General features: G+C 31.6%; 1 protein-coding gene across 8 annotated transcripts in view; it reads right to left on the bottom strand.

The window, feature by feature from the left end:
- The window catches only part of Pcdh11x (protocadherin 11 X-linked), a 548,040-nt gene that overhangs the window by 520,347 nt on the left and 13,148 nt on the right, over window positions 1-14,545 (bottom strand). The window lies entirely within an intron of this gene.

Genomic DNA, 14,545 nt, shown 5'->3' with positions numbered 1-14,545 from the left:
CCACTGATTATCATTTTAAACACAAATATTTAAATAAGACAACTTATACAACATTTTAAAATAAATTAAATAAAAATGAGCATCTTATTTATATTTTGTTAACTTCTCTTTTTATAGGCAAGAAAATGTTTTCATGTTTTATTTATATTTAGTGAGAGATTGGTAAGCTGAAATTTATTATTTCTCATAGGTCATATTTTTTAAAAAATGTTTTATAAGAATGTGAAATATTAATACACATAATGTTTATTATTATTAACAAAAATAAAATTATGGGCATGTGGTAACAAGTAATTAACTTTTTATGATGTGATGCAAATAGAATTTTAGGAAGGCTTAAATTCTCAATGCTTCCAAATTGTAACTTATACAATTTTTTGATTCTCAACTATATTCTGTTAGTTGTAGGCATATCAATAGTGACTTTCTATAACAGTCATGGAATTCTTCTCTAAGTATAGGGCATATGGTGGTAAGTAAAATTATTTAACTAATATAATAATAATTAATGTATAAAGTAACTAAAAATCAGTGATTTTCAAAGTACTTAAGGATCATATACATCAGCCAAATAAGAGACTGATTTTTTTTAAGACAGGGTTTCTCTGTGTAGGTTTGAAGTCTGTACTAGCACTATCGTTTGTAGACCAGGCTCCCTTGAACACAAAAGATCCCTCTGCCTCTGCCTCCCAATTGCTGGGATTAAAGTTGTGTGCCAGCTAACATACAGATTTTAAATAAAAGTTATGAAGCTGTGTTACAAGGTAACATTATTTAATGAGAGCAATATAAGTAGAAAACAACATATAATATGGTTTCAAAGAAATACCAAACTTAATGCATTTAAATCCAACTTTTCAGCTTATGATTTAAGTATACACTGGTCAAATTATTAGAAATCATAATTACCAAGCTTATATATTTCTTCACTTTCTGCATATATTATTTAGATTTTAGTTTATCTAAAATTTGAGTTGAATTGATTTTTCAGTAAAATTAAATGAGTTTAAATTTCCAAAACCATACTTACTCTCCTTTTTTATTTTAAATGAAAGTAAAACCATCATAAGAAGAGTTTTTTATAGTGCTCAAAATGGATATCATAGCTATTTCTCTCCTGTGTTTCCTTAATGAACAATTTTCAATATAATAATGGAACATTTAAATTTAAGTTTATTAAATTAGAAGCAATTCAAAATCAGTTTCTATTTTTGTACAATCATGTTAGGCTTTCAACAGCTCCATGTTGTTAATAGCTATTGTGGTAGATTTGTGCAGACAATATATTTACACTGCTACCATCATATCAAACTATATGATTCAAAAATTTAATATTTTATATTTATATTGTTTGTATTTTTAAGTATGTGTACATGTATTTGTTTTTGTAGGTAATATGGAAACCACATCTTCAGATACTTCTGAAATTGGAGGCCCCAGACATGGTTGCTGATAGTCAAGCATGAGTTCTCAAGTTAAGCACTTTTAACTGCTGAGCCATCATCTCAGCCTCTATAATATTTTCCTGTATAAAACGCAATCTGTTATAAACATAATACTATATTCCTCCACAAATATTTAAATATCTATCTATAACTTCCTACCTTCGATGTTTAAATGTCATGCAAATTGATCTCTAAGTAACTTATTTAAGCTTTAACATAATAAGGCAGAAACCACAGAATAAAATTTTTAAAAAAAGTTTATATCCACAATGTGTAAGGATATAACATGCAAAACATTTAAACACGCCAGGCAGGGGTGGCACACACCTTTAATCCCAGCACTCAGGAGGCAGAGGCAGATGGATCTCTGTGAGTTCGAGGCCAGCCTGGTCTACAAGAGCTAGTTCCAGGACAGGCTCCAAAGCCACAGAGAAACTCTGTCTTGAAAAACCAAAAAAAAAAAAAAAAACACTTAAACACATAAAATACTTGTTTCAATGATAAATGTAGAAGTTCAAAATATAGATCCTATTTTCAAACAGGAGAAGAGCTAGTTATTTTCTTAAAGTAATTTTCTTATTTATGTAGACAAAGGAATATTCACTATGTGTATACTTATCTATTTTTGCATTTTACATTATTAAAATTATATGAAACATTATTCTATAAAATAACTTCTATTTGTAAAAAGAATGTAATAAAATAAAAATTTTAAATATGAATAAAGTTATAAAATCTTTTTTAAACATTTATTTGTAAAGAAATGGTAAGTATTTGTAATACGTGACCACGGTATTTCTTACGAAATATAAAAGCATATATCTCTCAAACAAATATAGGTGCAACCAAAATTGAAACAGAGAAAATGGCATTAAATAAAATATTTAATATTGTTTTAGATTTTTATGCCATAAATTACATTTATTACAAGTACATAAAATTGTTAGTTCTAATTAAGGTCAAGAACATTTTTTATAGACTTAAAAAAATCTAGTTTAAAGCAAAATACTTCATTTAATCCGTGAGTGATATTTTCTTTTTGAGTAAGAAAGTAAACATTGGAGTTGCAAATCCAAGCTGGCAAACAAACAAAAACCCTGCTAAAATGATTAAAATGATAAATTTGAGACTCTAATCCTATAGAGAATGTTGTGGAATCAAAGACATGCATGTGTACAACACCACTTCATTACTTACTGGAATGTAATAAATAACACAGTGCTTTTAATATAATAAATCTGGTACAGCTGCCCAGAAAATACATACAGTGCCAGTAAGTACTAAAAATAGTTCCAAAGAGATTGGATTCTGAAACGGATCAAATAAAGACATTTACTCTGGAGATGAAGGAAAGGTGGTGGCAAGACTTGATGGAGGAGCGTCATCTGTCTGTGTGTTACTTTCATTGGTTAATGAAGAAACTGCCTTGGCCTTTTGATAGGCCAGCCCTTAGGTGGGTGGAGTAGACAGAACAGAATTCTGAGAGGAAGAAAGCAGAGTCAGGCAGATGCCATGAACTGCCATGAAGCTCCAGCCTGAGATGGACGTAGGTTAGAATCTTCCCTGTAAGCCATGAGCCCGTGGTGATACACAGATTACTAGATATGGGTTAAAGCAAGACAAGAAAGTTAGCCAAGAAGAGGCTAGAGATAATGGGCTAGGCAGTGTTTAAATAAATACAATTTCTGTGTTATTATTTCTGGGGCTGAGCTAGCTATACTGGAGCCGAGCAGGACGCAAAGCAGGCCTGCTCACCTCATCACTATAGTATTATTCATTATTTTTAGTGTTAGTACAAAGAAATTCTTTTCACTGAACATTTGTTTTAAAATTTTTAACATTAGGAACAGTTTGTAATTGCATTTTGGAAATGAATAGACATTTTAAATTTTTATAAAATATTTTTGTTAAGTTCTGTCTTTTATGGCTATGTACCTCTGCTCAATCCATTAAACAAATAAACATTCATATTATTTATAATATATATCCAAATTGAATGTGTTTCATGTATTAACAACTGCACAATGCTACCGCTGAAATGGTTATTGTTGCCTGACAACAAATTGACGAATCAAACAAACCCATCCATTGGATTCCTCTTTATTCATTTTTCTTTTTTTTTTTTTGTCTATTCTTCACTTAATTGTGGAAATGTAGATGTTTACTAACAGGAAATATGTATACCTAGGCATGTTGTTGCATGTCTTTATATACAGTATTTGCGATACTGAGGCAAGATTGTGAGTTCCAAGTTAATGTGGGCTATATATTGAAATCCAGGCCAGCAGAAAAAGGAAAAACATGGAAATGAACAAATGTGAGATATAGAAAAAAAAATAGAGAAGAAATCCCACAATATTTGATGAGTATGTGTGCTAATTCCAAATTCTAATTCTCTCTTGTAATATTTGCTTCTGCTTGTATACTTTTCTCTCTATGTTTCTAAGATTTACAAAGGTTAAGCATACTCATAATTCTGAGATTTGTTTTACTATGTCAATATTTGATACAAAATGAAACAAGAACCAGAGATTTTTTTTTTTTTTTTGGATTTTTGAGACAGGGTTTCTCTGTGGCTTTGGAGCCTGTCCTGGAACTAGCTCTTGTAGACCAGGCTGGTCTCGAACACACAGAGATCCGCCTGCCTCTGCCTCCCGAGTGCTGGGATTAAAGGCGTGCGCCACCACCGCCCGGCAAGAACCAAAGATTTTACTGTTAAATTTTATTTGAACATATTTTCTTTTAAATAATATATCTTCAAGCTTCTAGTTTCAATCCCTAGGTAATTTACATTAGTTAAATGCCATTCCTAATTGATGCTAATCATTTTTTAAAATATGTTCTGAGCCAGCCAGTGATGGCACACACCTTTAATCCCAGCACTCAGGAGTCAAAGACAGGCAGATTTCTGTGAGTTTGAAGTATACCTTGTCTATGGAGTGAGTTCAAGGACAGGCTCCAAAAGAGTTACAGAGAACCCTTGTATCAAAAAACATAAACAAAACCAAAACAAACAAACAAACAAACAAACAAACATTTTCTTGTTCAAAAGTTAGATGGACAGAATTTATAATAAAACAGAAACACAGTATGTTAAATCATTAAAAACTAATTTTTGAAAGTCCTTCAAGTATGTTCTAGTCTTACTTGTCCAGAAATAGTACTAAAACTCAATCAAGGTAAATGACTTTCTTCAGACCATATCTTGAATTTAGTGTACAGCCGGACTTGAATACCAAGGGTCAGGGCTTCCATTAAAATAGATTCTAATTAAACTTACAGTTACTCCTCAAAAGGATGACCTTTTGGATCCTGACAAGAACTCTTTATTATAAAAAGTACTCAACATGAGATAAATACCTAGTAATTGTTATTTTTCAAAAAATAAAAATGAGCACCACAGATTTTTGTGTGCTTTTATTTTGTTAAAATTTGATGCTTTTAAAGATTATTGTTTTATTGGTTTGGGGAGAACTTGTATTGGGTTTTGAGGTTTTGTTGTGTTTTTTTAGAAAGAGCTATAAGTTGAGGAGGCTCTGAAAGAATGTAAGGGAGAGGAAGACTATCATCAAAAATATATTAAAATTGAAAAACTTTTTTGAATAATAAAAAATCATAATAAAAAGAAGGGAATCAGATGATGTCAAACTGATTCCTACAAGAGATTATCTTTGTAATTTGAATGAACTTTACTGAATTTTTTAAAAAGCAAAACAAAACAATAAACTCTGCTTCATGATTCTGGAACATAAAGATATCTTCTCAGGCTTCTTTAAACCTGGGTACCTATCCTTCCACTGCACCCAGATGTTTGCCATATTGACAGTGTCCAGAATTCTTGGGTTCATGTGATTCTCCTACTTTAGCCTACAAAATATGTAGAACTACAGGGATGATTAATGGAATCTCAACAATATGGCTAAACAGGACAACAATGACAACAGCTGCCTTGCCAAATTGGATCAGGTTAATTTCATGAGGCCTTACCCCTAGATGGAGAGCTACATATAATTTTAACTGCCATGATAGAGAAAATTAGGATTCACTAGGGATGAGAATCCTAAATGTTTATCCAATAAAAGTGGCCAGCCATTAAATATATGTATAAATTCAGGTTAAAACAGACTCAACAAGTTACTTTATAAATTTAACCCTATATAAAACAAGTAACATAACATGTAAAATGTATGTAACAATAAAAAGGTTTTCTTTTATAAAAATAACATACCAGAATTTTAAGAGGGAGCAGAGAGGGTGAGACATGGGGCATGGTTGTAGGGAAAAAGAAATTGCATAAGTATGTTTGAATTATAAAATCAATCAATGATCTCTTTCATGCTGTCTTTAGTACTATTCTATTACTTCTGAAGTGTAACGTTTTGTGGATGACTCAGATCTACAGTACAGAATTCATGATGTCAGGAATTAAAGTGTATAATATTTCAATTTTTGATTTACTTATTTTCTTTGCACTGGGAAATTATACAAAATAAAATGTCCTAAAATAATTTAAAAACATTTTATGTGTAATACCCCTAGTCTGAACTGTCATCTATATTAAATTAATAACTAATATGAGTGTTTGGTTAAGTCTGTTAAAAATGTTGCATGAGTTTCACAGACTTTGATGTAGAACTAAATGTTAGCTTATTAATGTTGAGTAGCTAACATTCAAGATGCCTGGCTACAATGTCAGTGACAATTTCTGGTTAAGAAGGTCAATAAGACAATATTTTCAGAAGGGGGGAAATACTATTGCAAATCTAGGCTTCATCACAATATTTTTCCCACATGTCTCAGGGTTTAGGAGTGTTTCTTCCTTTTATATTTTATTTTCTGAGTTTTCAGATGTTTGTTTTCTTTTTAATGATTCGAGAACAGTTCTACTATGAAGCCTTGACTAGTCTTGAAGTAATGTTCATCTTCTGGCCACAACCCTGAGTTCTGGGATATATGCTACTATTCCCAGCTCTTGAGTGTTTCCACATTTGCACAATTGAAAAGAGGCTCACCTAATTTCTTTTGTCTCTAAAATGTTCCAAGTACAGCATCTCCCTTTCTTATTTCTTCAAAAAAAGGAATAGGAAATTTGCTTGGCATGGGAAATTTATTTCTTCTGGGTATGAGTGTGTCTCCTTCTTTAGCAAATTGAAGAGAAACTTTCTCTGGATTTTTAAAAGGTCCTTTATCCTGGTGTTCGTGTGCTTTAATCCAGGGCAATGAAAAACTGCTCCAATATGATCTATATTTTCTGACTGCTTTAGAAGAAATTTAATACTATAACTATGAAATGTCCTCCGTAGGACCATGATTTGAATGATTTCTCCATATCAGTTATTGCTCCTTTTGAAGCTAATACTTAGCTGGAATAGGTAGGTCAGTAGTGTGAACATTTGAAGTAGATGCTAGATCCTCATTTTGTCCCTGTCTTTTTTTTATCATGAACAAGGTCATCTGTCACCTCTTACTGCTGCCATCATATTCCACTCAAGCTTGAGGAGTAAAGTGTTCACAGCCTAAACCATCTCAGATTATTAGCCAAAATAAGCCCTTCTTTATATAAACTGTTTATGTCAGATATTCTGCCAGATCAATAAAAAATAAAACCCACAAAAGTTTCCTATCTTCTCAGATAATTTCTACCTCCAGTATAGTAGATTTTAATGTAACACCATAATATGAAACGTGCCATCTGTGGTCTAGAAGCATAACTATTGATAATGTTTATAGAATCATCAATGTATTAAATGATCTAGAAGTATTTAATTTTAGCAAACATTATGACACTGATTTTTAGAAGTAATTTATGATTATGATCAGTTTGAATTATTATCAGTGGTAATATATTTATAATGCCAGATATTTACTTTTTGCTTAAGAAAAATAAGTTTTAATAATTTTACCATGCTCAATGACTTCTAGTAAAATTATAATAATGTCGCTGTATATTCTGAAAATTATTAAAATCAAACTTCAAAAGTGAAGTATATTTTTCCTAAGTAAATATAATCATAATGGTACTAGATTAATAAATGTTTATATTTAAGCAAACAGTTACATTAGTTGTTTTATAAAATGATATAAATTTCTCTGTTTAATTCATATACTGAATCCTTAGATAGATTTTAATTTGCCTAATTCTCGATGTTCACTTTAACACTTTTTAAACATTTTAAAAAGTTTAAGTGACTTGTCAAGGTTTGCTATTTTAATATTGACACCTCTTGTGTAATTATGAAATCAAACTAGAAAAGTAAGCTACCTAATGAAGAAATAATCCTTCCTTTATTTGTTGAATTCCAATAATCTCTACCACATCTATAAAGAAATACACTCATATATACAATTTTTCTCTTAATTTTTCATCTAATTTAGAAAGCAATTTATTAAATGATATTGTATTGATATACCTTCATGTACCAAATAATCTAGAATGTAGAAGTAAATGCTCAATTTCTTCATGTTCAATGTGTTGTGGCGATGTTTTCTTTGCAATGGGGCTTTTCTATCTATTTGTGGGGAAAAAAACTATAGTTTTGGCAACAACCTAGGTTGTTTGGGAATTTTCATGGTCACTTTCGCCAACAACTCAATTAATGCAACCAAATCCAGGTACTAAATACTTTGGCCATGAGAAGCCATATTTTCCTTAAATGTCCCTTAACTTTAGCTGTCTCTTCCGATATTCCCTTCCTCAATTCACTTGTCCCTCTACCCTTCCACTTGATCTGATCTTTCCAGCTTCCCAACCCATCCATAACTAGCTACTTTATTTCTTTTTCCTAACAAAATTAGGGAAAGGTGGATATAAGGATAATGATATCTTCTCCTACTGTCACCATCATGAGCAGATGAGAAGTTGCTGTAGTGATGTCAAAAACATAGTTTGGTAGTCATAGCAGGAAAATATGTAGAACCATGCAGTGATTACTATGGTCCATGGTAATGCTGCTGTTCACACTACTTACATAAGGGGTGTGGATGCCATTAGAGCATTATCTGGTATTCTACCTATCTTGCAGGTACAAATGCTCTTAGGATGTGCAGAAGCCTACAGCAAATGGGAGATAAACTAAGATGGGAGCTCTGTAACTCAGTTTCGATGAAGTTACCAAGTGGAGATATAAGAACTTTTGGTGATGAAGATGTTTTGATTCACTTGTGTTCCTGTTTGTAAAAGTGCAGTTGACTCATTGATTCATTGAAATAAATAAATAAATAAATAAATAAATAAATAAATAAATAAATAAAGAGAGATAGTATTTATGCATTAGGATTTAGATTTTTCTAGTCCTAAGACAATATGTTTTCAGTGTCTAGATCACAATATACTAATAATAAAAGTCAAAAAATTCTGGGCAATAAAAGTAATATTTAATACTTATCTCAAAATATATTAAACTGATAGTAAACATTCTCTGTCAATATTTCCACCTTCAGTTACAAAGATAAAGTAAAATTTACACATGAAATTAATCTTGCTTAATATTTTTCAAACTTTTTGAAAGCCACTATTACTTCATAGTAATCTTATTTTAAAAGACTTGGATTTGTAGACTATTTTCCACTTTCTCTTTTATCAGGTTCAGTGGGTTCAGATTGCACAGGAGAACACCTCCTACATATAACCCCTGTAGCACAAGCAATAAGGGCAACATTGAATAAATGGGACCTCCTAAAACTGAGAAGCTTCTGTAAAGCAAAGGACACGGTCATTAAGGCAAAAAGGCAACCTACTGATTGGGAGAAGATCTTCACCAAGCCAACAACAGACAAAGGTCTGATATCAAAAATATATAAAGAACTCAAGAAACTAGACTTTAAAATGCTAATTAACCCAATTAAAAATAGGGTACTGATATGAACAAAGAATTCTCAACTGAAGAAGTTCAAATGGCCAAAAGACACTTAAGGTCATGCTCAACCTCCTTAGCTATCAGAGAAATGCAAATCAAAACAAATTTGAGATACCATCTTACACCTGTCAGAATGGCTAAAATCAAAAATACCAATGATAGCCTTTACTGGAGAGGTTGTGGAGTAAGGGGAACACTCATCCATTGCTGGTGAGAATGCAAACTTGTGCAACCACTTTGGAAATCAGTGTGGCAGTTACTCAGGAAATTCAGGATCAACCTACCCCAGGATCCAGCAATACCACTCTTAGAAATATACCCAATAGATGCTCTATCATACTACAAAAGCATTTGTTCAACTATATTCATAGCAGCATTATTTGTAAGCCAACCTGGAAACAACCTAGATGCCTTTCAATGGAAAAATGGATAAAGAAAGTGTGGAATATGTATGCGTTAGAGTACTACTCAGCGGTAAAAAAGACATCTTGAATTTTGCATGCAAATGGATGGAAATAGAGAACAGTATCCTGAGTGAGGTAACCCAGACCCAAAAAGATGAATATGGTATGTACTCACTCATTAGTGGATTCTAGCCATAAATGAATGGCATTGAGCCTATAATTCATGATCCTAGAGAAGCTAAATAGGAAGGTGACCCCCCCAAAAATAAAACATGTAGTTATCCTCCTGGATATTGGAAGTAGACAAGATTTCCAGGCAAAAATGGAGAGCTTGGGGGTGGGGGTGGGCATGAGATGCGGGTAAGGGGAGATGGGGAGAAAGAAGTGAGAAGGGGAGGATGGAGAGAACTTGGGGGAAGGGGACAGTTGGGATGGAGGAGGGGGGGATATGGGAGCAGGGAAGTATATATCTTATTTAAGGGAGCCATTTGAGAGTTGGCAAGAAACCTGACTCTAGAGGGGTTCCCAGGTGTCCAAGGAGATGTCCCCAGCTTGTTCCTTGAGCAGCTGAGGAAAGGGCGCTTGAACTGGCCCTATACTATAGCCACTCTGATGAATATCTTACATATCACCACAGAACCTTCATCTGGCGATGAATGGAGATAGAGACAGAGACCCACATTGGAGCACCGGACTGAGTTCCCAAGGTCCAAATGAAGAGCAGAAGGAGAGAGAACATGAGCAAGGAAGTCAGGGCTGCAAGGGGAGCTCCCACCCACTGTGACTGTGGGGCTGATCTAATTGGAGCTCACCAAAGCCAGCTGGACTGGGTCTGATAGAGCATGTGATCAAACTGGACTCTGAACGTGGCTTACATGGAGGGCTGACTGAGAAGCCAAGGACAATGTCACTGGGTTTTGATTCTATTCCATGTAATGGCTTTATGGGAACCTAGTCTGTTTGGATGCTCACATTCCTAGACCTGGATGGAGGGGGGAGGACCTTGAACTTCCCACAGGGCAGGGAACCCTGACTGCTCTTTGGACTGGATAAGGAGGGGAAGGGGAAATGGGGGAGCAGGGGGAAAATGGGAGGAGGGCAGGAGGTTAACATTTGTAATAATAAAAATAATAATAGAAAATAAATAAATAAAAACTACTATTCTAAGGAAAAAAGACTTGGAATTTGGTTATTGTATTTAATGTGTGATTTCCTATGGTACAAGGTGTTGAAATAATTTGTTATTATTTGTTTTATCATGTGTAAGTATTAACTGCTGTCTTTCTGAGGGAAACTTATCATTTGAAAGTTTGTGAAGAGTATTTTAAAGAAAACCAAATCCTCCATGGAGTTTCAATGTTTTTCTGTAAAACTCAAAATATTTTACTATCACAAGAAAAATGGGAAGAATTGCTTATAAATGTTTCCCTACAGTAAATATTTTGTAAACCTTGGAGACATGTTTGTTTGTCATAACTGGATAAGAGAATGGAGATAAGATGCAGGAATGAAGTATACAGTGTTGCTAAACTTAATATAGTACAAAGGACATTCTATGTACCAAACAAAAGACAGATACAGAGTTCCAAATATCAATTCTGTCAAGGATGAAAAACATTGAATGAACAAAGTAATAACTTTGGACCTCAGAGAAGACTTATTTGTATTCAAATACAGATTTTACTCTAAATTCTGTACCACTGGATTTGAAAATGTAAGATCTAATGAAGAATTAGGGATGATCAAGAAAAATATAAATGGAGAGTAATTTAAATTTTCATGAGATTTATTGGTACAAATATCAATCTTTAAAGTAGAGTAAACAGACAATAACAAAACATGGTTTGTTTAGATTTTCTTATTTGGTGGTTAATAGAAGAACATTTGGAAAACCTGTAGTCAATAACAGTTAGTTTTATAAAAATGTGAATCAGCTTTTATGAGGAGAAACTTTCAACAGAGTTTTATCCTAGCAAATAATAAAAGCAAACTAATTTTATAACAAAAAGAAAAATAATTTCCATTTTATTCTTCATTGGAGAAATGTATCCTGTACTCACTTTGCTTCTTGTATGTGTAGGAATGGGTACATTGCTTGTTTCAGACAACAACTTTTGAAATGTAGTCATTTTTTTTTCTAGCCAACATGTGGTCTAGGAATCAGACTTGGGTCATAAGGCTTGAAGGCAAATGTGCTTACCCAGTAACGTTTTCAATGTCATCCAAACTAATTATTTTTTCAAAGTAATTTATTTGTGTGATGAAAGAAAATACCACTTAAAAGTCCAAAAGCATGGTACCTTAACAGTATGGTGTGCTGGCTTTTATGCACATGTAAAATATAATACTGAATTCAAATGAATTTAATTGTTTACTAGACAGCACTACCTTAAAACTGAAAAAAAAATTATTTAGTGTACAGCTATCTGGATTTTAACTGAATTTTTACAATGTAATGTGATTCATATTATTATACCAGTTCTAATTCAGGGAAATCTTAATCAGATGAAAAAAGAATTGAAAACATAAGAAAGTGTATGTATGCACAGAGAATATTTTCTTATCATACATGATCAAATATGTAACACATTCATTTTATATTTTGTACAGTTAAATATAATATTTGTTTTATTTATTTTGTTGTTATTTCATTTGTTTAGACAAGGTAATACTCTGTAGTTCAAATTGTTCAGGAGCTTGCAGAAGTTTAAGCCTCTTTAGTGCTTGGATTATATATGTGTGCTACTACAACTGAATAATATTAATTTGTATCAAAAAGTGTGAATGCATATGAAAGTGAAAAATTTATAAAAACCATAATAATTTAAATATATCAGTTTTTAGATAATTTCTCTAACAATATTTTAATTTTCAGATCACATATAAACTGTGGAACAACTTATGGATACAGACAGTACAGTGTGCTTATCAGAATGTGGGAATTTTTCCTGACCTCTCAATATGTTTAATTTATTTTTTTTCAGAAATAATACTCATCTACTGCACAATACAAGAAAGACAATTTCAAGTCAGAAGAATTTTTACTATTTTGAAATTTAAAAAGGTGATATAGTACATCCTTTACCTATTACAGCAATAATTCTCTTATTTATTTCTTATTTTACTAAACAGCTATCAAAAATTTCAAAAGATGTGACAAGTTTTTGTGGCTAAGGATTATAAAATATATGTTTTGAGAGTATAAAGTTCATAAAGAAACTCATTTTAACTTGTTATTGAGTTGGGGTTTTTCTATTTCTCATGATCCTCTGTTGATAAAGCTTAACAATATAACATTATAAATACAGTCTCTTTCATGATTAGTTAATAGTAGATATCTTAATTTAAAAGATAGGAAATATAATTTTTCATCAAAATAGGAAAATATATATATATATATATATATATATATATATATATATATGAAAAGTCACGTCTTGAATAGCCTATTCTCAAAATGGAGTTCTAAGTCATAATGTCTAGAAAAATTTTAATGATATTAAAATGTTTAAATGATAATCATTTGGAAATGTGAAAATGTTAACATATAAGATTATTATAGTAATTTAAAGTATTAAATGTGTTAAAAGCAAAATAATATTTCTACTTCACAACTGGGACTCAAGGCAGCAGTTAAAACTGTAGCTAAAAACACTGTTATTACTAATTAAGTCGCAAAAAGTTATAAACAGTTGTAAGAAAAATGTTTAAACAAATATGCGTAATATTATCAAGTATATTTCAAAGATTATTCAGTTGTACTTATGTAAGTTGCTAAAAACTTCATTTCTTTATAGTTTTATTGTTAGACTGAGATTTTTTTACTCCATTCAAAGTTTAAGTAGAAAATCTATTCACCGGTTACTACTACTCACATATGAAACTATTAAAATAAATAATTTAAGTAAAATGGTTACTACTGTTCTAACTAGCCATACTCCTATTTCTTTTGATCTAAACTCTTAAACAAAGGAATTCCATACTTTATAAAAGTTGTTCTTTATATAATAGAAACCAAGCAAATGGTATTGTAGCACTGATTTGAATTGAACAAAAAATTCTAATGAAAATTTATGCTTACCTAACTGTATGAATTATTCGGGTCTTTAAAAATGCTTTCTAGCTTTGTTGACCATTATAACAAAAGAAAAATTTTCTAGGAATATTCATATAAATTTGATGAAGTTAAGAATTTCTAGTAAGTATTTTAAATTGTTTAAAGAGGAAGAAAGATGTGTTTCATTAATATATGATTATCTGCTATTCAATTATGATGTGTTTTACTATATTTAAAATGATGAATAGCAAGTCTTGTGCTAAATAACTCTCACATGCATATTTGCATGTACAATAAAATCCATATAAAACAATAGCATTAATATGACAGATTGACTGATTTTGTTTTGCTTGCTATATACTAATATTAAATAAATATTTTGAAAGACAGATTTCAAAGAATTAAAGAGAGAAGAGCAAAAGTTTTAATGATATACTTATCATGCACACAAATTTCAATAGTTTTCCACATGAGGGCTTTACATATCCAAAGATTCTGTTTATAATGGTTACATGCTTGATCTTAAACAAACACAATTCAGGGTTTAGAGAAATGCTTCCATCATGTTAAAATTTATGGGAAGCTTTTGAAGAAAACAGATTGAAAGAAACATGCATTCCTAAAGCATATAGATGAATATACTGCTTTAGTTTGTACAGAGACCAGGTAACAATGTTCCAAGAAAGGAATGCATGTTTTGTCGGCAATGATGGCATTTTTACTTTTCCAGTTTCAAAAGGATGTCTATTAAAAGATACACCCATGCTACTACTATGTCTCCTA

The sequence above is a fragment of the Arvicola amphibius genome, chromosome X (assembly GCF_903992535.2).
Source record: "Arvicola amphibius chromosome X, mArvAmp1.2, whole genome shotgun sequence".
NCBI lineage: Eukaryota > Metazoa > Chordata > Mammalia > Rodentia > Cricetidae > Arvicola > Arvicola amphibius.
This window is presented reverse-complemented; position numbering and strand designations above follow the sequence as displayed.